The sequence below is a fragment of the Saccostrea cucullata genome, unplaced genomic scaffold, assembly GCF_032062105.1.
Source record: "Saccostrea cucullata isolate Sc308-1 unplaced genomic scaffold, CSIRO_AGI_Scuc_v1 ctg1045, whole genome shotgun sequence".
NCBI classification, from domain to species: domain Eukaryota; kingdom Metazoa; phylum Mollusca; class Bivalvia; order Ostreida; family Ostreidae; genus Saccostrea; species Saccostrea cuccullata.
Genome location: NW_026933980.1, coordinates 37,625 through 62,097, shown reverse-complemented (window position 1 = coordinate 62,097; position 24,473 = coordinate 37,625). Strand labels below are relative to the sequence as shown.

At 33.5% G+C, this 24,473-nt stretch overlaps 1 protein-coding gene across 1 annotated transcript in view; it reads left to right on the top strand.

Moving 5' to 3' along the window:
• Nucleotides 1–2,520: 2,520 nt before the first annotated feature.
• LOC134239731 (cholecystokinin receptor type A-like) overlaps nucleotides 2,521–24,473 on the top strand; it is a 40,628-nt gene continuing 18,675 nt past the window's right edge. Inside the window, exon 1 of the mRNA XM_062721883.1 lies at nucleotides 2,521–2,630. The gene's annotated coding sequence lies outside the window, so the exon portion shown is untranslated. The remainder of the gene's footprint in view (nucleotides 2,631–24,473) is intronic.

Sequence of the window (24,473 nt, the reverse complement as noted above, 5' to 3'; positions counted from 1 at the left end):
CCCTCCAAACTGATCAGGCGCTTTCCAGTCATGTACGCTAGTGTATGGAAGATCTTCGCATGCCCAACTTACATCTAAGTCTGTCATTGGCCAGTGTCCCAATTTGTTGCATTTCTCTATAAGATGAGGCGTGATCTCGTCACATTTTCGACTGTTCGTCGCTGGATAAAGCGTCAAATTGCAATCAGCTCCTCGTAAAGATTTGAAAAAATTACTATAAAGCAAGAAGTTTGTGTGTTCAATATATGAAAAACAATGTGATTTTATCGTCCAGGGTTTGTAATTTTTTTCTTTTCGAGAAACACTGCACAGTAAACAGTACATATTTAAATATGGAATGCCTGTTGATAAATCGGTGACTGGGTGAATAGAAAATGCGTCTCCCTGCGGTTTCCTACACCTCTCTCCTATAAATTCCGGATAGCTATCTATACCATAACATCCGTTTGTCACTAAACTTTCGTTAAACGTTTTATTTGGTTCCGATGTCGAAAATATTTTTTCTTTTAGGCAGGTTCTAGGATACATGAGGAGCAGATCTTTACAGCAGTGATCATAATTACTTTCATTATTAATAAGGAACATACATGATGCATCACATGAGCAATTTGTATAGTGCATAAGCTTTGATGGAAATTTGTATTCACCACACGTTCTCGATACACCCCGCATTGAAAACGTTTTATGCACAAGATTTGTTAAATCACTATAATTGTGTTTCATCAATACTACACCACGTGATTGATTTATAATTTTCATTTCTCGAAACTGTTCAAAAACTTTTTGTTTTATTAAAAGGAAATATTCCTCTAGAAATTCCTGCACATTGATTTCAAAGAAAAGTATAGGTACGGACGACCCGTTACGGAATGAAAGCTCAGTATTCATGTCTAAGCTTACATCGAAAAAGGGAAATTTCGATGAATTTGGTCGGTTACACAAATAACAAAATAAGTTCTTATATGGCAATGTTCCAGGATTATCTCGGTAATATAAACATGCATTATTTACTGTACGGTTAAACGTATCCCACAGTCCACTGACGTTGCACTGAGATATTGTGTTGACCGCAGTAAATATTGGATTACACATTTTACAAAACATATTTTTGAACATTGTTTCATTATTAAAGTAATCGGCGTCACATCCATATTCAACATTATGTATATAATGTTTCCACGTCCCTGTTTTATTACAAGCATTAAGATATTGCTCGTTTTCTTTGTAACAGTTGTAAGAGATATTTTCATTTGGAGGATATGACTGTAACACACATTCACGCGCAATGGCATTTTTTATGACGTCATCAAAGGTTGAAATAAAATTGATGTCCAGAAATTGATCACAGAATATATCGATAGGCCAGGTAAAAAAAAATTGAAATCATTGTTGCAAATTGCACAAAACCGGTTGTAATACGTTCGAGATGTATTGTAACTGGTCACCGGTGGGTATTTTAGTTTATCGACGTCATTGATGACATTTTCGCATCTTTTGAGAACATCACTCTCTGCGTTGCGGGGACAAGAGTCAACCATTAAATAAGATGTTCTTTGGTTTCTTTCAGGGTAGTTTGATGACGCATTAACGATTGTGACGTTCTTACAGGTCGGTACTGGAGGAGAAAAGAACACATTAGGACAGCAGTCACCTCTGACGTAACACTCCTGATCGCAAAAACATGGCGGACAACGCGGGTATAGTACTGAATCCTGGACTTCCCAGGGAAACAGGGTATTATTTAGGTAACAAAAATGTCCAGTTCCGCACAGAGTCAAAATTTGTTCAAGTAACTTCGGGACTTCTATATCCTCCATGCTCATGTTTGATTGAAACACCTCACACATAAATATGCTTTATCCTGCAACTACCCCTTGCATTGACCTAATAAAGGTAACCTAATAAACCAAAGCTTTATCCGGTCACTGCCCTAATAAAGCCTCGTGCATGTATTCCGACGTTCCAAAAGCATTGTGACGTCACGTATACTGCAATGTTTACGCCATGGCGTCATAGTTTCAACTGCAGAGATGTGCCTAAATCTGTCGGAATTAGCTTGTTTTGGACGCTAAAATGTAAAATTTTGTTGCAGGATAAACAAAATACATGATAACTGTCTTGAAATATAAGCGATATTTGGGCTCGGGTCGAAAACGTAAGAGGGCTCGGCAAGCCTCGCCCTCTATCACGTTTTCTTACCCTCGCCCAAATATCGCCTATATTTCAAGATAGTAACCATGTATTTTATATGTAGAGGGTGATCCGCTGCATCACTGGTCAATTGCTCTATATCGGCGACGCTTTCTTATGTATTATAAATTCTCTAGTATAGAGATTATCATGTATATGATTTATGACAATATAATAAATTGAGTGTATTTCATCAAGTATTTATGAACAATTCCCTACCAATCAATATGTTTATGATTACTATAATCATACTAATGGTATCTGGTGTTGTATTAAGGCACACGTCCCATCAAGCCATCATATAAACAGATTTCATTTATTAATTCACGTCTATTACAAGCTTCATGTCCTATAACACAGTTACTGCAGATCTGTAGCTTGCTGGTCTGAAGAATTTGAGATGGACGACCATTGAGCTGTGTGAAGTGCTACCAACAGTGGTATGTGTTAAATTGATATATTTACATTCGCTGTGTTTTTCTAGTCAGCCAACAGTGAAATTGATTTGAAAACTATTTTCGTGTATACTCACGCGTAGAAATATACACGAAGAAACGTGCTTTAACGTGACGTCACAATGAGGCTGCAGCGACGTTAGTAAAAATCCGACGATATAGGGCAGCGAGAAATTCAAATATTTAGCATATTTTGGTTGCTTCCCAACTGTAAAATGTAAATATAAGGAATGTTTATCAGTTTAGTGTGAATTATTGGTGTGTGAATCACACAGACCAATAACTCACACAAAACTTAAAAACATTCCTTAATTAAGTTTCTTTATGCAATGTATGATTTCTTGCATCACATTATCATGCATGTTTTAAAATGACTAAGGTTTGTTTATATAATATATGATTTTTTTTGTATCAAGTTATCATGCATGTGTTATAATGAATTAGGTTTGTTTATGTAATGTATGATTTTTTATATCAAATTAAGTTATCAAATTGAAAACAAAAAAGAAAAGAAAAATGTTATAATTCAGGACTGTAAATATGGAGGATTGAAAATGGTCGATTACACAGAATTTATTTCTGAACTTAAATCAAGCTGGGTTAGAAGACTCATTCACTCATATGCAAAATCGGTAAAGTTGTTTAAAGTTGAAATAAAAACAGACATTGAAAGCTTGTGGATTAGGGGCTCAGATTACATTCTAAATTTAACAAAGAATTTAACAAACAATTTGTGGTAAGAGGTCCTTAATTCCTGGGTAAGACATAAATATAAACCAAGAAAACAAACGTGTTATTAGAACATAATTATACGGAAAAACACACATGTAATGATTAACAGAATCTTTTTTCGGGAAAAGCTATTTTGATGAAGGCTTTGTCCTTTTAAATGACATTTTTGATAATGATGGCAACTCTTTATCCTTTGATACCATAGTAAACTCAAAAGTGAAAACAAATTTTGTCGAATATAATGGCCTTAAGAGGACAGTATTAAAAAGTATTAAAAAGACTGAAGTATGCAAGAATAGAGGACATTAAAAGATTAAAGATTATTGGACCAAATATTCCAAATTCAACTTTCATATTTTATAGAAGTACCGTATATACTCGCCTATAAGTCGGTCCGCCTATAAGTCGATTGTATTATTTTTAGGTTATTTTGCGGGAATTTGCCATTGACCCGCCTATAAGTCGGTACAACTTTTTGTCAGAATCAGATGACAATTTTTAATAAATGTTCTGATGTTTAAACCTGATTTCAATAAATAATTTTATAAATTTAGTCGATATTTTCCTTTAAATCGTTAAAAAATAAATAATGCATTCTTAAGGTAAACAAAAATTAGATATATGTATATGAATACTTGTACTTTACGTTTTATCTTAGAATACATAAATCGTAATGATATGATATATCCATACTTTATTCAACGATAACCATGTTTATAGAATACTACGTTTAGCCGACCAGAAAAATACCAATCCTTTTATGATTCGCCTATAAGTCGGACATAGACTTTTGGGCTAAAATTTAACTCCCAAAAAACCGACTTATAGGCGAGTATATACGGTGTTAATAAAGGGTGTTAAGATATGTATAAAATATTTATAAATAATGAGAGATAGCCAATCAGTTCTCATTTAAAATGGAATGAAAAAAAATGTTTTCTTTGATAAAGCAGATTGGAATAAAATATTTGAACTTCCCTTCAAAGCTACTCAGGAATCCAAATTTCACTGGCTCCTATTTCGATTCTTACACAGGATTATTCTCTAGATTGAAGTTAATTGATTCACCTGCTTGTACATTTTGTTTAAGTGACATAGAAACAATTGTCCACTTGTTTGTACAATGTTTTAAAGTAAAAGATTTATGGTGTAGGATTGAAGAATGGGTTTTGGAAAAATTTGAGATTCATGGTAGTTTTGACAAACAAGCAATACTTTTTGGTAAATATGAGTACATGAATATATGTAGATTACAAAACTTGTTAATACATGTATTGTAAAACAATTTATTTTTGCTAGTAAATATAAAAAGTGTTCCAAAATTAAGTATCGATATTCTAATAAAGAATATTATAAATTTTATTATTGATTATTATTGTGTAAATATGTATCATTTACAGTGTCAAGTCTATTTAATTTCGCGTTTTCTACGGACATTTTTTGCGCCAAATTTTAACGTTGTCCTTTAATTATGACGTCATAATAACGACGTTATCATGTCATGTTGCTATTGTTATTCAAAATCCACTGAAGAGCCGAATGGCGAAAGCGCTTTGGAATAAAATGTGATCATCTTTTCCAAACTCTGGATTATATATATATATATATATATATATATATATATATATATATATATATATATATATATATATATATATATATATATATATATATATATATATATATATATATATATACTTTGTTTTCTTGTACAATACATTATATATATTATTAAAGCTTAATATTCGATATACATACATGTAGATAGTGACTAGTAAAAATGGTTTTAATAATACACGTATAAACAATATATCCTCGGAGGTCCATGAGTCGTTACCCTATTGAGCTAATGTCGTTTTTAAAATAAATTTGAAATACTGTTTCATTTCATGTCATACCTTAATTAGTTGTAAATATTTTTTTCTTTCGATTAAACCGATAGTTTAAAAAAAATCATGCCTTTATTGATTGCTTACATCTCGTTTAAAGTACCTATGTTTACCCGACGCCATTTTGAAACACAGGTCCTAGGGTTGTGACCTTAGCGAAATTACATAATACAGACCCAAATATTCCAAAATTGATATGTGACTTCTGTTGACTTTATATAAACAATGTATGCCGTAGGACCAATACACTTGAGATAGTACGTAAGAAAAAAAATGAAATATTTTCCTTCTTAACATATGCGGTAATAGCGAATTTATGCTAAGTAAGGGGAAATTTTTGTTTCTGTTATATACTCTGCTGCCTGATTTCGTCCATATCATCTTCAGCAGCTGTAAAATATGACAAAGTCAATCCAACTAATTTTTTTCTGACGATATGGTGCAGTAGGGCTCAAAATCATGCAAGATATTCAAGAAAAATAAAAGGTGACGACTCTAGGACCATAACGAATTTAGGGCCTCCGACGATACATTTAATATTCCCTTCAATATATATATATATATATATATATATATATATATATATATATATATATATATATATATATATATATATATAAAGCACATTTTACAACAACTCTTAAACTAATATAACTGCCCTAAGTGAAGAAATATTAATATAGAAAGCACAAAGAAATTCACTTTTACATGGATACCCACTTCCGCCCCAGCCTGGGGTTGAACTCTCGACCTTCGGAATCTGTCTCCTAGCAGTGCAGGAACAGCGCGCTAGACCGCTCGGCTATCTAGGCAAGTCAAAAAACTATATATATATATATAAATATATAAATAAAAATATATATATATATATATATATATATATATATATATATATATATATATATATATATATATATATATATATATATATATATATATATATATATATATATATCACTAAAAATGACCAACGACACGAACAATAAAAATTGTCAAATTTTCGGGACGCCCTGTCCCTTCCTCAGGACAAAGAAAAAAGTTAAAAAGTCATAAGAACAAAGGAAAAAGGGAAACAAAAAAAAACAACTAGCACTACCACTAAACTACTAAACACTAGATATTTACATACTTAATTACATGTTGAATTGGATATTTTTAAAAACACTAATAAAGAAAGAAATCCGGACCGCTATGAAATGCGTCCGGTCTATCGGGTATACTCGGGTGAAGTGCGATTTACATAATTGAACGAATTAATTATGCTAATTAATTACGACAATCAGTAAATCGTACATTGTTTCATTCTCTCAAAATGGCGTAACTTTACTTAATAAAGAATAATGAAAAAAATCATATAGTAGGGATATTTAAACATATGAATTGTGATCAATTATAAATTTTGAAATATTTAAGGACTTATTATCGGAAAAAAATAATTAACAAAGGCGTAAGCAATACATAGTTTTGTGGTTGTTCGAGAGTTGGTGGCGCAAATTAATGTAGAGTTTACATTAAATTGAGAGAATAATTTTTTTAGTATGATATATATATATATATATATATATATATATATATATATATATATATATATATTTCAAAACAAAATGAAGAATCGGTACAGTTTTTGATATATTTAAAAGTAGAAATCCAAAAATATCACAAAACATTTACTGCAAGCGCTTTCGCCATGTTCGGCTCTTCATGCAGTTATACAAATGTCAGGTAGGTTACCTGGTAACGTCAAAAGCATAAAGTTCATTGTGACGTCATAATAGATGTAGGTAGCGTTAAGTTGGCGTAATTGTTAATGTACAAATCTTGCAATAATTTTCGCACATTATACAAATGAAATTTCAAAATATAAAATATACAGTATCATTTGCGATTAAGTTTGGGTTTAAAGAGGTTGATAAAATAGTCTTCTTTTGCCAAACGTAAATTTTCGTTTTCATTTGGAAGTTTATAAAAGGGGAAAATCTTAAATATTCCTTTGCCACATTTTGCGAAATGTTCACAACACGGTGTATTACGCACACTAGGGTCTTTAATTTGTTGCTTGTGCACACGAACCCTGGCATTTAATTTTCCCGTTTGTCCAATATAATATTCTTTACACGTCGGACAGATGGCACAGTAGATGACGTTTTCCGATTTACAGTTCATAGATGAGTTGGTTCGAATTTCCATTCCTGATTTAAGTTGGATTTTATTCCCCTCTTCTAAATATGTACATGTTCCGCATCTCGGATCTCCGCATTTTTTAATGGTTGGAATTTCCTCCTGTGTAGTAAAACGGGCCTTGGTCAACAGTTTTTTAAGACTTGGTGCTTGTCGTCGACTGTTTATGATATCATTTGGCTGAACTAAACTTTTCATGTTTTCCGATTGTTCTAAAATGGGATAAAATCTTTTAGCGTCCATAAGGATGTTTCTGTTCCTTGGGTTATGGGTAGCTACAAAGGCTATTTTCCTGTCATCATCGGTGTCGTCTATATGGCGTGGATTTCTTAGGTCTTCCGATGCCTTTTCTATTCCAATGTTTATTAGATCCAATGGATAATTTTGTCGTCTTAAATATATTTTTAATTCTTCCAAACGTCTACATCGTAGGGTTTCATCTGTAATAATTGTACAAATTCTTCGTGCTAAATTAAACGGAATATTACGTTTTGTGTGAGATGGGTGGCACGGTCTAAAATCCAAATATTGGTGCGGGAAAATTAAATGCCAGGGTTCGTGTGCACAAGCAACAAATTAAAGACCCTAGTGTGCGTAATATAGGCCTTTCAACTGCCGCTAGGGGTCGGTGTTATGAACGATAACTCACTGCTGAAACTTGTTTAGAGCAGGCTCGGGGTATCTAACTGTTTACACGCAAGGCAGTTTTTAGCATTTCGCAAGTGTTTCTTTGCTCTCAGAAGAATCCAGTGGTTTTAAAATTTAGTACCAATGTTAAACTTATTTACTGTATAGTTGCGGACACCGGTTTACTGCATATAATTAAAATTTTTAATTAAAATAAAAAGTGAAATCTACCCTCCTTCTCAGTTCTAACCTATTTAATTTTTTATACTCGGTCGTTCCCCTTCGTGCTTAGTAACACAAATAATTTACTTGTAAAAAGATATAGATTTACACATGAAGCGAAAAAGCGCGAATACAAAAAACATGACATTAAATTTTCTTCTTTATAATAATCGTCAAAGAGAGTTAAAACTATTGAATATAGTCTGTTCCCCATTCATTTGACCCTGTTATTTCAGGTAGAGTGAAGGCATTCTCTTTCTCTTGGTCAAATCTTTTTGTGTACAAAACAATGTAAGGAACCCTTTTGTGTATACAACAATACCAATGCTGAAGCAACCTATATGTCATTCTTATAAACGATAACTCATAAATCGGCACTAAGTTGGTAATTTTTCACACCTGAGTTACCTGTCCTTAAACACAACATCGGAAAAGTCAATTATAAATGATTAAACTTTTTAATGAGGTAATTAAAAGTATGCATAAGTTATTATCTTTTTTGATAATTTTATGTACCTATAAATCTATCTATACAATGTTTTTTACCATATGTGCAACTTGAAAAAATAGTTGAAAGGCCTACGTAATACACCGTGTTGTGAACATTTCGCAAAATGTGGCAAAGGAATATTTAAGATTTTCCCTTTTTATAAACTTCCAAATGAAAACGAAAATTTACGTTTGGCAAAAGAAGACTATTTTATCAACCTCTTTAAACCCAAACTTAATCGCAAATGATACTGTATATTTTATATATCCTTTGCCTGAGCGACAGACTGAAAAGTCACTTTTTAGGGAGGTTTTACTGTGTTGGTTTGGTAACAATAGACGTATCACATACAAAATACTACAAAATTTACCAGTTATTTTTATACTTATGTAATTTAAAGTGCTTGCGACATCCAAATTGCGAATATGGACGGATTATGTGAGAATAAGATGATCAGTCCTCGAGGTGACGCTTTCTCAATTTCTTACCGAGTAGTCCAGTCAATTTAGCAAAATTTGGTGCATGACCTGAAACAAATTGCAACAGAAAATTTTTTTGTGGCATACGCCTCTATACTCTCATATCATACTTAAATAAAAAATCCACCAAAATCCTCTAGAGGGAAATACTTTTTTTTTTGCCTGAAATTAATGGTGTTTTGGGTCACAAATTAGCCCAAAAATAATTCAATTGATTCATTGTTACAGGCTTTACCTTAGAGTATACCATACAAATACATACAGACATAAATGTATTTTAAAAATTAATTAATAAATGTTTACAATAAAATGTTTCTTTTGAATTTGTTGATAGTTTGAGTCGATTTAATGTCGATAAAAGTTCAGAAAGTGATCCTTATTTATCATCAAAATCAATGTCCCTAGCAACAGAATTAGAACAACTCGTACCACGGCATTCACCACAACTCATGGAATAACTATACCATGCCGTTTACAACTGCAACGTTTGGATTCACAATTTGATTTGCAGTTACCTTAATTATTTTCAATAATTCCTCAGGTGCTGGTGGGAGATGTGTTTTTGTTGGCACCAAAATCCCGTTTTCCAAATTCCATCCCCAGTCTTTTGGCTCCAGGTTATTACCTATCCACTGTTGTACTTGATGGTATACTCGGTAAATGTGATATACTGCAGCTGCATATGTCGGTGGGAGACTGCATACTTGTACCTGTTTTTCAACACGGGATGTTTTGGTGACAAATTTCCGAAATCTCAGTAGATCTAGTCCTTCGCAAGGTTGAGCGCCGAACAAACCAGCTATAACCTCTTCCCCTTGAGATGCAATCATTTTTTTTAGATGGCATCGGCGAATTTGTTAGAAAGTAAGAGGAAATCTCCTTGTAATAAGCTGAATTAGCTTTCACTTTCTTTAACATTTGTCCCTTACACAAACCATATATTCCAGAGGTAGTGTCACAACCTGTCAATGCATGTAAAAACAATATACACTCGCAAACTTCGTCTGTTAAATGTATCTTTGTTTTTTTAATGTCCCATATTTTTCCAGTTTTGTTAACTCTATCAGAGAGAAAATAAACTTCTTTGCTTTCTGCAAGATCCATATGATGCAATAAAAGCACTAAAAGGTCTGTGTCTTCTCCAATAAGAGAGACATTATTTTCTTTTCCTTGCGATAACATTGTTTGAACAATCATGCAGTTTGAAAGTTTGGAAGCAACGTATCTTGAATATATATTGGATATATCACCAAATGTTGATTTGGAAGTCCATGGTAATTTGTGCAATAAAGACCCACCATCCAGTACATATTTAGTATCGACTGGTAAGGCATCAATCCCGCATTCACCCGACGTCCAAACTGCATCTGCAAGGGTGCTTTTGTGCGCTTCTCGTGGCATTCCCGAATTATCAAACAGAGAAGAAGGATGACTTGACAGTTCAAATTTAAAAAGTTCACTCATTTCGGGAAATGAGTCTCGGGCTACAGTTGTTATCCTCTGAAATAAAAGTTGGGGATCTACTTAGGCAGTTTCATTTTCGATTGTTAAGGCTGTTTTTGTGTGCATGGTTATGGCTTTGTTCTTTTTCTTGAAAGAGAAGGTGGCTGCATCATTTCCGGACAACGAAGAAATTATCTTTGATCCAATCTCATTGCATCTGTCAACATTCACATCTTTTTCTGCTGTCATCCCTGTTTCGATACTTCGAAGTTGATCAACATTTCTATCAAAAGGGTTTCGCTCCGATATCCGATTCACAAGCACTAACAGGTCTTTATGGTCTCTTTCTTGTCTGCTTTTTGTAGTTTCTTTATTCTGCTCACTTGTGCTGTAGTTCACTTCTGTCAATATCTGTAGACTCTGAGTAATCTCTGCACATATTGGGCTGGACAACAACCACAACGCTCTTTGATACTCGGACATTCCTCTGCCTCTGGTTAGTCCACCTGTTGTTTTCAGGCTACGCATCAAGATCTGTTCAATTGATAAATCGGTAGATAATCCTGCCCAGTACTTACTGGATCTGCGAACAACGTGATAGCCTGCTGCAAAAAGATTATGGACATCAGGATGAGTCTCTTCTAGTTCACACATTTCCTTCAAGTAAATGTATGCAGATTTAACATATAGATTATGTCCAGCAGCAGCTAAATATGGCAGCATTTTTTGAACTGTTTGTAGGTGTAGAAACCAATCCCCTGTCCTTTCAGCTTTTATAAATGTGTGCAGGAGGGAAACCATGTTAAGGTATTCAAACCAAAGAGTAGCTGTGCGATTCGAGGAGAGATCTCTCATAAATCTTGAAATTTTGTCTTTTATGCCCTTAAAAACGGCATTTTTACAAGCTTCATCCGCTGGTAAGTTTTCATTGCACATATCGTCATACAGTGCACAAATAATTTGTAAGTCAGGATGCCACATGTGAAAGCTATCGTCTCTGCCACTCAAGTCCTCATCTTCATTACTGCTGTCCTTCTGTGCAAGATTGTGATTCTCCATATCTAAATCTGTGTCATCAGTCATTGAAGTTCCCTTGATTCATCGTTTGGATTTTATTCCCCTTCATTTTCTTCATTTGGAATTTGTATTCCATAAATCTCAGACAGAATTAGGGCATAAAGAGTAGATTCAACCAAAAAATGACCTCTGACGGCTCTTGAAATAGCCTTTCCACTGAGCATATGTACAACAGCATTTGGAGCATAGACACACTCAAGAAGCTCTTGTAAACCTGATCCACACATGATATGGCCAATGGCACCGAGGAAGCTCATCTGTAAATGAAAACCTCCAAGGCGTATCACTTTTCTATTTAAGTCACTTTCCCTTTCATTTCTAGTAATAAGAAGTGCTTTCCAGTACAAAGGTTGATCGAAGGTTATTACGGGCGTTTTGTTGTACCTCGAAGCTTCCTTACCAACAAATTTGAGTGTTGTGTAGATGCAAGACATGTTACTTGGATCAAGGTCTATCATTGGGAAAAAAACTGACGAAGACTGTCCAGGGAAGTTTCCAATACTAAACATCTGTAAAAACCCAGACCATGCAGGTTTTGGATATCTCAACGGCCAAATTATGGATGACATGAAGTCTAATTCCCAAAATTTATTTTCTGATTCCAATATTCTCAGTTCGGCAAATGGTATCTTTTCAGTCTTTGTTTTCTGCTGGTACAGAAATACATCAATTGTTCCAATGTTCATTACTTCCTCTTTTGAAACATCTCTTCTTGGAACTTGAAAATCTTTTTTTACAACTGGTGTTATTGCTGCCATGATTCCCATTCCATGGAAAGTATTCAGACCATCAATCGTACAAGCGTTGTGATCAACATTGTCTGCGACAAACTGCAAACAAGACTCCTCTCCAACATCAACCTGAAGTGAATTGCCCTGTACTACAGCAGCGGATGATTGGAACTTTTTTATTTCAGAGTAGGATGTGCAGAAGCCAAGATTATGCAAGGTGTCAATAAGGAAACGAGAGGCAAAGTGTTGATGCAGAACAACTCCCAGACTGATTTGTAATGGTGAAATAATGACCCTTGGCCTTGCCGCCTGAATAATCGCTTGACCAATTGCTGCTATCTTCAGATTAGGATTTTTTTTCTATGAAAATGCTATCTAGAAATTTTTTCAGTGACAGCGGTAAGAAATTTGTATGAAAATTCATCGATCCTACTTCTGTTGGGGATGGATAAGATTGCTTGGAAATGGACATGCACTTAATGTCACTGCGTATGATCTTGGATGCAGTGGTTATTAAAGCAAGCTTGTCTGACTCAGGATCTTTTTTCTGTTGCATGTAGAAGTCATGAAGAATTGATTTAGCTGTGTAACAAAATTTGACAACATCCAATTTGCCATTGACATCGGTGAAGACAATGTCTTTGTCATATTTTTGTCGAAGCTTTTGTTTCATGTACACAACACTGTAAGGAATTTCACAAAATTCTTCCATTTTTTTAACAAGATCTACTATGGTAATTTGCTCATCGTCATTTGCCTCTAAATAATCAGTTATTTTCATGAATGCTTTTTGTTGTATGAGCTCTGCTGGTCTACCTGGGGTACATTCCTTTTAAGGTCACCTGAGTAAACTCAGGTGACCTATTGCTATCCGTTTTCGTCCGTCGTCGTGCGTCGTCCGTCGTCCATCGTGTGTTAACATTTGAACATTTTCAGCTTCTTCTCTGCAACCACTGCATCAATTTCAACCAAATTTGGCACAAAGCATCTATGGCTAAAGGGGAACAAAAATTGTGAATTTCATGATCCCTGCCACCCTGGGGCCTGAGGGGTGGGGCCAAAACCACTAAAATTAATGCAATCTTTAAAAATCTTCTTCTTTACTCCTGGACATCAAGCAGTCAAACTGTTTGCATGATTGTAATCAGCATTGAGTCCTCTACCAAAATTATGAAATTCATGGCCCTGGGGTCAGGGGTTCTAGTGCTAGAGCGGGGCTAAATAAGTATATAGTGAAAATGCATTATTTCTTTGAAAATCTTCTTCTCTGCTCCTAGGTATTAAATAAACCTACTAAGTACATAGTTATGATGAGCAAGAGTGCTTCTACCAAAATTGTGAAATTTATGGCCCCAGGGTCAGGGGTTCTGGTGTTAGGGTGGGGCTCTATTGATTATATATAGTGAAAATACATGAATTCTTTGAAAATCTTCTTCTCTGCTCCTGGGTATTAAATAAACTAACCAAGTACATAGTTATGATGAGCAAGAGTGTCTCAGCCAAAGTTGTGAATTTTATGGCCCCAGGGTCAAGGGTTTTGGTGTTGGAGGGGGGGGGGGCTCTATTGATTATATAGTGAAAATGCATGAATTCTTTGAAAATCTTCTTCTCTGCTCCTAGGTATTAAATAACCTAATTAAGTGCATAGTTATGAAGATCAAGAGTGCCTCAACAAAAATTGTGCATTTTTTGAGCCCAGGGTCAGGGGTTCAGGTGTTAGGGCGGGGCTCTATAGATTATATAGTGAAAATACACGAATTCTTTGAAAATCTTCTTCTCTGCTCCTATGTATTAAATAAACTAACTAAGTGTATAGTTATGATGAGCAAGAGTGCCTCAACCAAAATTGTGAATTTTATGGCCCCAGGGTCAAGGGTTCTGATGTTGAGGGGGGGGGAGCTCTATTGATTATATAGTGAAAATTCATGAATTCTTTGAAAACCTTCTTCTCTGCTCCTAGGTATTAACTAATTAAGTGCATAGTTATGATGAGCAAGAGTGCCTCAACCAAAATTGTGAATTTCAAGGACCCAGGGTCAGGGGTTCTGGTGTTGAGGAGGGGGGGGGCTCTGTAGATTATTTAGTAATAATACATGAATTCTTTGAAAATCTTCTTCTCTGCTCCTAGGTATTAAATAAACTAACTAAGTGTATAGTCATGATGAGCAAGAGTGCTTTTACCTAAATTGTGAATTTTATGGTCCCAGGGTCAGGGGTTCTGGTGTTAAGGCAGGGCTAGTTTGATTATATATTGAAAATACGTGAATTCTTTGAAAATCTTCTTCTCTGCTCCTAGGAATTAAATAAACTAACTAAGTACATAGTTATGATGAGCAAGAATGCCTCTTCTAAAATTATGAATTTTATGGCCCCAGGGTCAGGGGTTCTGATGTTAGGGCGGGGCTCTATTGATTATATAGTGAAAATACATTAAATCTTTGAAAATTTTCTTCTCTGTCTCTGGGTATGAAGCAGATGAACTACCTATATAGTCATGATGAGCAAGGGCCCTAATCTTGCAGAATTGTGAATTTCAAGGACCCTGGGTCAGGGGGGGGGGCTCTACTTATATACCGAAAATGAATTAATTGTTTGAAATCTGCTCATTTGTATTTATAAAACATTTATTTATCATTTGATAGGCAATTTTAAGAGTGCCTTTTAAAATTTGTGCAATGTGTGGACCTAGGGTCAGGGGTTTATGTCACAGTGTTAGGGGCACTACTGATTTTTGCTGAATATTACTAATTAGTTGGAAAGCATTTTTGTTCCCCTAACCTGCGTATGGGTATTCAGTAACCAAGTTAAGCAACTGCTAAGTGTACTGTTATGATGATCAATGGTGCCTATTTCAAAATTGTGAATGCCATATATCATCTGGCTTAAGTTATAACATGAATCAAATTCAATAACTGGAAAGTTGTTGCATAATGCTCAGGTGACCTATAAGGCCCGTGGGCCTCTTGTTTTGTTTTGCTGGTATTGGAGAAAATGTGCAAGGAATGTTTTTTTTCTTGTACGGAAATTTACACTACAGGTTTGGTGATATACAGCATCAGCTGCGTGTAGGTCATTTATAACTCCCAGCCTTCCTTTAACTTCACGGCTCCAACTGTCATTCCTTTCATAGCAAATTTTCCCAATGGTCTTCTGAAATTCAAATGTTCTAACGCTAAAGGCATCGTTTCCACGTTTCCTGTCATTTATTTTAGCTGGAAATCCACAGAACAAACAGTGGTCCCGGAAGTCAAAAGATGAATGAGATCTGAGTTTTGGAGGTTCTGAGGTATCGTTGTTGCAATTTGCTATTCTCCGCTTTGCTACAAGAATTCTTCTCTTATCAGTAAGGAATTTTCTGCAGTCTGTGTGAACGACATCACCAACGATACAAAGTATGTCCTGTCCTCTTTCTTCACTAGCTGCATTAATAGTTTTGCTTCCTTTCGATGTCAAACATACAGTAGCAAGGGGACCATCACATATTTTGCAGACCTCCATAATTGCTGAAAGGTTTGAAAAGAAAAAATACATTTGTAGATATGTTAAATTTATCACTCTTGATTAATAAAAATCAGTAATTTGAATAGGCAATTAAATTCTGATTTTAACGTTAAATCTCAAGCAATACACCGAGTATATTAATATCAACAATTTGACTTTTTTAAAAAAAAATTTTAAAAAAATTATTTAAATTGAATGAAATTGGGATACATCATACATTTAAAGTTTGAAATACAATTACATACACTGTATTCGATGAATATAATCCCCTTATTTATTAAAAAAGAAATCAATTATTCCATTGCAAAATAAAAAAAAATTAAGAATTATGCTGTATTTTGTTAATTTTTTACCCAAATTGCGTTCCATAATTTTTTTTCCAAATTGCATGACCCCCAGCGAATATGTTTAATTTCTTACAAATTACAAAAGATAGGCTTTCTTATCTAATGCCGCACATAATAACTCTAAAATTAAATGAAAACTTTCAATTTTTTTCTAAATATATCTGGCATTTATAATATAATTATGCCGTCGTATTCGAGATCGTACTACTGACCGATTCACGTCTGGTGTGGATTGATTATTTTTGAAATGGAAGGAGATCAAAACATGTAAAAATTTTCAATTATTACTTACCTCGTAGAAATACGGCTAAAACCGTTACAGTTGCGTACAATGTGATTTATTTACCTTGCAAACGTATGAGCAATTACTATATAACTTTATTGACGATTGATAACTTGCTGGCGGACTAATAGTAACAATTTCTCTGATGTACTCTGTACAATTTACAAATCAATGGTGTCAATGCAGGCAGAATCTCTGTTTACAACGATGACGTCACTCATCATAGGAGATTCCCATGTAAACAGACTTCGTCTATATATAGATCCCTGTTAACCTGCTTCTGATTCATTCAAGATTCGAGAATTAAGTTCCGTGAGATATTATGATATTAATGGTGGACTTGTGAGGAATAACAATCATCTACGTAGATTTTCCTCCATTGTGCAGGAGATCAACCCACACCATCTTATTGTGCTGTTAGGGGGTAATGACTTGGACGCACCGGGTCCAGTGGAACTTTTTGTGACAAAGTTTGTTTCATTCTTAACACAACTTAAACATCAGTGTCAGCTTAAATCTGTGACCGCATTGAATTATTTTCCAAGAGAGAATACAAGAGTGGTGTCCACAGAACTATATAGCCAAAGAGTAAACCAGGCCAATGAATGTTTAAGAATCAATTGCTTGGAACACAAAATAACATTCTGGAATTTTCTGACCACTTTACAAAAAACTGCCTTTTACATTTTCATGTACTCTATTTTGCAGTTGTACTTGTAATTGTATTTTACAGGGAATGTTAATTTTGATTGTGTTTTTTTCTTCTGTCATTTATTTTCGGCCACATGTCTTGTGCAATATTTTACAGGAAAATAAATGACATTCAACTCTCTGATTATCTTATTTTCTATTGGCATAAGGCAGACGTACATAAAATATAATATACTGATAAAGTACTGAATGAAATATAAAAAGATTCAAATTCCACATAAACATGTATATCTGTCTGACATTAGCATACAAAATAAACTTCATTTTACTAATGAAAGAATCACATTTAAGTGTCGAGTTTACTTTAATTTTTTTTTGTCATTTAAATGTTAAATCATTTCAACTGACATCTTTCCCTCTCTCCCAACAAGTATGCTTATAGCTCAATGTTTAGATATTTATAATCAAAATATTCATTCAATTCTTTTTGCTCTTTACGATTTATGTATTGCATAATAGTTTAAAAAATCAAAACAAAAAAACTCATTTTATAATTCAGAGAAAAACAAGGCGAACTTATCTAACCGTGGCATATCTTTTCTGAGAATTGGAACCGCAATGCGTATAAAAGAAGGAGGAAACCAATTCAGCAACACTGATGATCTGATTTTCCTGTCGAAGTAGGCACATTTTCTTTTGGGAAGAAAAAGGTAAATGAATTCTTTTTGATATGTAAATGTAATAGATCATTGCAAACATGTTATGATTAAGCATGATATATGTTCCACTGGGATATTTTTATAAACTTCGGATCTTCGTTAGTACACTCAAACTAGAATTATTTAATCAAAATCGGTCATATTGATTTTCTTTATAGATATCTGTTATGTATCCTTCAATCTTTTTACTTGAAATTTCTCAAACCTTTCTTCTCGTATGACTTTTCTTCAGAGAAATCGCAGTATTGATCAAACGTCCTGGGTATGATATTTATATAATAGTGTTGCATTATGCATGTACTATGCCTAAATAGTAGGCAGCCTCCGGCTCGTGCACCATGTGTCAAACCCTGCCTACTATTTAGGCATAGTACATGCATAATGCAACACTATTGTTATTATTATGCTGACTGTTGTTATTATTTATGCGGCAATCCATTTGATTTTTTCATGAAAATAATGGTGGTAACACAGCGCACTTGCAAAAACTCATTCAAAATCTTCATTCTAAAATTAGTTGCATGCTTAGTTATTTTGGTCGCTAGTATTTTCTCAAAATAAGTCAGAATTTTCTGTCCCAAAGATACTCATCTTTATTACCGTCTTCCAGGGAAGACGGTATTGTATAGTTGAAGTTTTTTTACAGTCTTCGGACTATGCACTTCCTCTCTTTTGTGATTGGTAGAAATTGCATGATGAGAAATTTTTCAATGATTTCATTGGTTGAAAAGCTGTTCAAGGCAAGGGAGACAACTTTCTGATGATCTATTTTTCGTACGACTTAACAATTTTGCAAGATTTCCAATCTTAAAAAAATGACAAAACGAACAACAAAATCAGCAGTAATTATTTCTTAATGACATGATATTATTTAAGGCAATAAATAAAAAGGTCTCTTTAATTTCATTATAGATAAAATTTGATAGTTATTGCTTGCAGGCTTTACAATTTGTTATTATTCTTTTCCCCTTTATTGTTTGAAGAGTGAATGGGAATCAGCCGAGGTTTGCCGAAAGCTCTCGGCCAGTCAAAACGGAGATGACCGAGCGACAACCGTGGTAGGGTTAATGCCCGTAAAAAGCTAATTTAAAAATACAAAATCAAGAAATTCAAAAGAATTATACGGCCCGTTAAGTATAATTGTTTACTGTTTAAAATTGTTTCTAAAGACGGTAAGCTTTTTTGAAAAGCTCTCCTTGTTTTCTGTTTTGTTAGCAAGACTGATTTGTTTACAGACGTGGATTCTCATTGATAATTTTCTTTTACATCCTTCAATCAAGCGCTATATAAAAAAGCGTTTTAATGACCCCATGGTATCAATTCATCTAGCGATCTGTATGTAATTAGTTTGAAACTTTGTTGTGCACATTTATCTAAGATTCCTTAGAATAAATATAACTGTTTTCAAATAATATTTGTCTATTTTCTCCTTCTTGTGTCAATTGTATAAATAAAGTTTATATATTTAATAAAATTCACCTAATCAGTGATCGTCTCTGTGGTGTAATCGATAAGGCATCGGACTGACAACCTCATGGTCGTGAGTTCGATTCCCAGTGAGTCTATTGAAGAATTTTATTCAGAAAATAAGGCAGTGCACTATTTCGGCATAGTATGCTTACGCTATATAAATCCTTAGACCACTATGCGAGAATAGTAGGGTTTGGGGTATATAGAGACAAACTGACAGGAAGCATAATAATAACAGATAACAAGTGTCAATATTATTATAACGCCAAAAAAAAAAAAAAAATATTAACACTCTGAGCCGGAAAAAAAATCATGTTTCTTGAAAAGTCGTATGAATGTAACTGTTTTGTAATTTATATGTAATATGTTATTTTTTTTAATGTCAAAATAATAATTGACTTGAGATTATGACAATATCTTTTGATCCTTGAAATACGGTAGGTAGTTAATCAATTAATCATTAATATTATGGTTTTTTTTCAGACAGCCATTAGAGCATGATTTTAAAGCCAAGATTTATATATTTATTCCCCCCTTTTCATTTTTTCAACTGAAACATATGTAGATAACGAACAGTATTCAAGGTCAAAAGTCCAAAAAACCACATAAAACCAAAGCAGAGCAAACACGGACCTCTAAAACATCAGAGGTGAGATCAGGTGCCATGGAGGAGTGAGCATCCCCTGCTGACCGGTCACACTCGCCGTGTGCTCCTTGTCGTCATCGGGAAATAACGGGAAAATAGAAACGTAGACTACCAACAAATTTAATTATATTTGCGATGTAATTACAAGTTTCAAAACAGACTCATTAAAAATTCAAGAAAAGAATTCTATGGTCTTTATAATTAACCTCTTTAGAAAAATAATCCATCATTGGGTTGAATTTGAAGTAATTTATGGGAACCATTGTTTCATAGCTTCATAACACATAGTTTTTCACTTCTCCACGACTCTTTTCCTATGTTACGAACTCATCGTCTGCTAAAAGCATCTCCTCTGTTGAGTTCTGAAAACACAGGTAATTTAGGTATTCTTTCACAACAACCTGGACAACATTCAAATTGCAAATTTTGGCAATACTTGAATACATGATTCAAATGTATTATTGACTCATAGAGAATTTTTACATTGCGATGTTGTCCAACTTTGCAATCAGTTTGTCGATAAGAATCGCTCTTCCTCCAACTGCATATCTGACACTAAATAACTTTTTATTCGTTAGAACTATATTTTTACGCAATTATACTCGCAAAAAACCCCGAGGCTCTCGTGTTGCTGTATTTCTGGATAACGTTAAAACTTGAAGTTTCTCAAGTTTCCCCAACCGGTGTCGTATAGTGAGACTTCCCCCATAGTGAGTCTTCCCCCCGGAAGACTGGCTATATAGTGAGCCTTCCCCCCGGAAGGCTGGCTATATAGTGAGCCTTCCCCCGGAAGAATGGCTATATAGTGAGACTTCCTCCACGGAAGTTTCACTATATAGCCGTTCTTCCGGGGGGAAGGCCCACTTTATAGCCAGCCTTCCCCCGTTCATAGCGAGACTTCCCCCTCTTATTATAGTTTCCGAAACATTGTTTTATTATTTTAAAAAATTCTAACAGTGTTAATTTATGAATTATCTTCCATATATATATACATGTATTTTTATATTTATTTTATAAGCATGAACAGTTTGAACATCGTTTTAACTGTTTGATATCCATTATAACATATGCACATTGTACATTGAGATGATATAATATATATAATATGTATACTCTTTCCTTTACATGTATTGATAACGAATAATTTTATTAGTTCACGAGTCACTTATATGAAATGTTCCGATTGTTTTCAGCATTTGAATTTGAAAAAAAAAATGATAGCATAGTTTTGTTTGTTTGTTTTTCTGTTTGTGTACAAACATTAGCTATTTACACATTAGATATCCTTCAACCGATTTAATAAAAAATGTAGTGAAAAGAAGAAAAATTTATAGCACTTTAAGACTATGCGAAAAATAAAATAATTGTGCTCGAATGTGAAAAATAAAACTTGCATTCCAAATCTCAATTATGATTTCCTAGTTCCTAACGATATTTATCGAAAGTTTCATGTACATAAAGTTTAAATCTACTTTAAGGATAATTTTAAGCATCAGTTAATAGATATGCTGAAATGTAAAATTGATGGGAAAATATTTCATTTACTTTATCCACAGGAACATTTACAATATTAAAGACGAAGTAGATCAGTGGTTCGACAAAAATTTACACTACAGCACATAAATCTCAGATTTTTATGAAAGGTCCGTAACTGATCATGATTCAATTTGCTGAAATCACGAGAGAGTCAGTGATTTGAGCGCCGTGGTCGTTTTTCCCCAAATGACGAAAACCAGTATGCACGCATTTTATAAACAAACTTTTAAATTATTACAACTTTATTTATTAAATATAAGCAGATAAAACCCGTTTTGATAACAAAAAATATTGGAAAAGTAATAGCTCACCGATTTTCTTGAAATAATATATTATTTAACTCAGGATCAGAGGCGCTTAGATTTATTTTTATTAAGGTCTTCCGTTTCTAACGGAAGACCTTCTACTGATTCTGTTGGTAAAGATTCTTTTTTTTTTCTTCTGCTTCCTAGACGCCAACTTTGAGGCCTCATACCTCACTCATTTCTCAACGGATTTTAATCAAATTTTCAGAGGTTATAGACGTTTATAAACTCTATCAGAATGCTGACTAAAATTTCAAAAAATCACTTCCGGTTTTGAGTTATTTCCCTTTAAACGAAAATTTATAGGCTTTCGTTTCCAGACAAAGGCTCAGAGACGGCTAAAGCTGGAGCAGAAATTTTACTGAATTTAGATAATAGAAAGATTGAAGTTGTGCACATCGGTTTTTGTTTTGCGATTTCTCTATCTAAAATGGCGCTATATGGGGTCAAAAATTAGAACGCTTAAAAGAACCAAAAATTACTCATAGAGGGCGGAGCCCTCCCGAAAGGCCCGTAAAGCGGAGCTCTCTCTATAGGTAACACCTATGTATATGAAAAATAAAAGAAATCTATTGTAAACTATATGTCATATACAATACCTATGGAACTGAGATTCCTGTCGCCAATATGGCGTCGTCACAAATGGCGTCGATTTTATCCACGCGCACATTCTCGTTGTTGATGAGACTTTCATCAAAGTAAAAAACATTTAATCCAAGGATAACGTGTAGTAATTCTTTTTTATTAAAATCAAATCCATTAGTAATCAGGCCCTTCCTACTTTTGTTTTAGACGTTTAGATTTATTTATAGTTTGCGCTAACAAGTAAAACGACATTCGGTAACTGGAAAAACCCGAAACCCCCCGATTTTTGGAGAATACCCATACAGTAGGGGTGAAACCCCAATAAAGTGGTGGAAACCCCATAAAATTGAATGTAATGGGGTACTATAAGGCCTAAGGTGATGTTTAATTGAATGATATTGACATCCGTAAATTTTTATAGCCAATTTTACCTCAGAATCGACGGGTTTCTTCTTGTCTTGATATACTGCACACCACGCCCGATCTAAATTCGCGATCGCTGAAGTCGTTTCGAGTAATCCGTGGAAATAATTACTGTAATCTTGATCAATATGAATATTATATTATGTATGAATATTATTTTTAAAAAAAAATTATTTGTAAGGAAACCATAAGAATATAAAAGAAGTATGAAATATTTATCATGTTGAAAGACATTACAGTGCAATTACAGTTTAATTGAACTTTTTTTAATGAATTTAACTAGTCCATTAGTCAAGAAATAAAGTCATTTTTATAAATTCCAATCATTTATAATATGTAATTAAATTAAATTAATTAATGAATGAATCTGTTAATGTAATTATTATAATGAAAAACATTACAGTGAAATTTTTAATTGAATGTTGTTTTTTTTTTTATGAATTTAACTAGTCCATTAATCAAGGAATAAAGTAATTTTTCTCAATTCCAATCAGTTATAACATGTAATTAAATTAAATTAACTAATAAATGAATTTGTTAATTTAAAAGTGTTTGTTTTGAAATGTTTTCATCTATGTTTAATAATTAATTTTTAAATTCAGTATTCATTCATTATTATTTTCCAGTTACTAATTTTTTGTTTTAATGTTTTTGGTTCTGTTTTTTTGGGAGAGTTTTTTTTTTTTTTTTTTTTTTTTTTTTTGTTTTGTTTTGTTTTTTATGCAAGTAAATAGAAAAAAATATACTCATTGATATGAGAAAGCAACGTGTATCCATTACAATGAAATTATTAGAATCCAGGTCTATGAAATAAAAAAGTCTGATAAAAAATAATAAAAATGTGCATGTTGCATATGTGAATTCTTGTACAGTTGGTATTGTAACATTATCGTGAGAATATTATTCACACCTCAGCTAGCTCTGTTGTTTTGTACTGGGATAGACAGGCACCCCTGTGTGTGTACATGCACTATATACACAGCTGTTGACACCTTTTGTTTAAACACCTGGGTTCCCAGCTAGTCTGACCAACCCCCCTCTGGCAGGGCATGTGTATATACATTGAAACTTTACTATTCTCAATTGTACAGTTATGCTTTACAGAATTTCATTTTAAGGACGTTAGTACACACATAAGGAAAATATGAATTTTGATAATTTTGATAATTCATGACAAATTAATAAATAAAGACCTTTTAAATTAGTAATAACTGAAAATATTCATAGTTTCCTTATGTTCCCAGCTCTAGCCACGTGGAGGCCTCCTTAAGTGTAGAGCCATGATTTGAATTTTGAAACAAAAATATTAAAACCAAAGGACCGAAAGATGACCGAAAGATAAAAAATAAAAAAAAAACTTTAAAAAGATTTTTAAAAAACTTAAAGATACTGGATCATTATTCCTAGTCAATTTTTTGTTCATATATAAAAATATTACAGCCAAATGAAAGTAATATACATGAAATAAAATAACATAATAAAAACTTTAGAGAA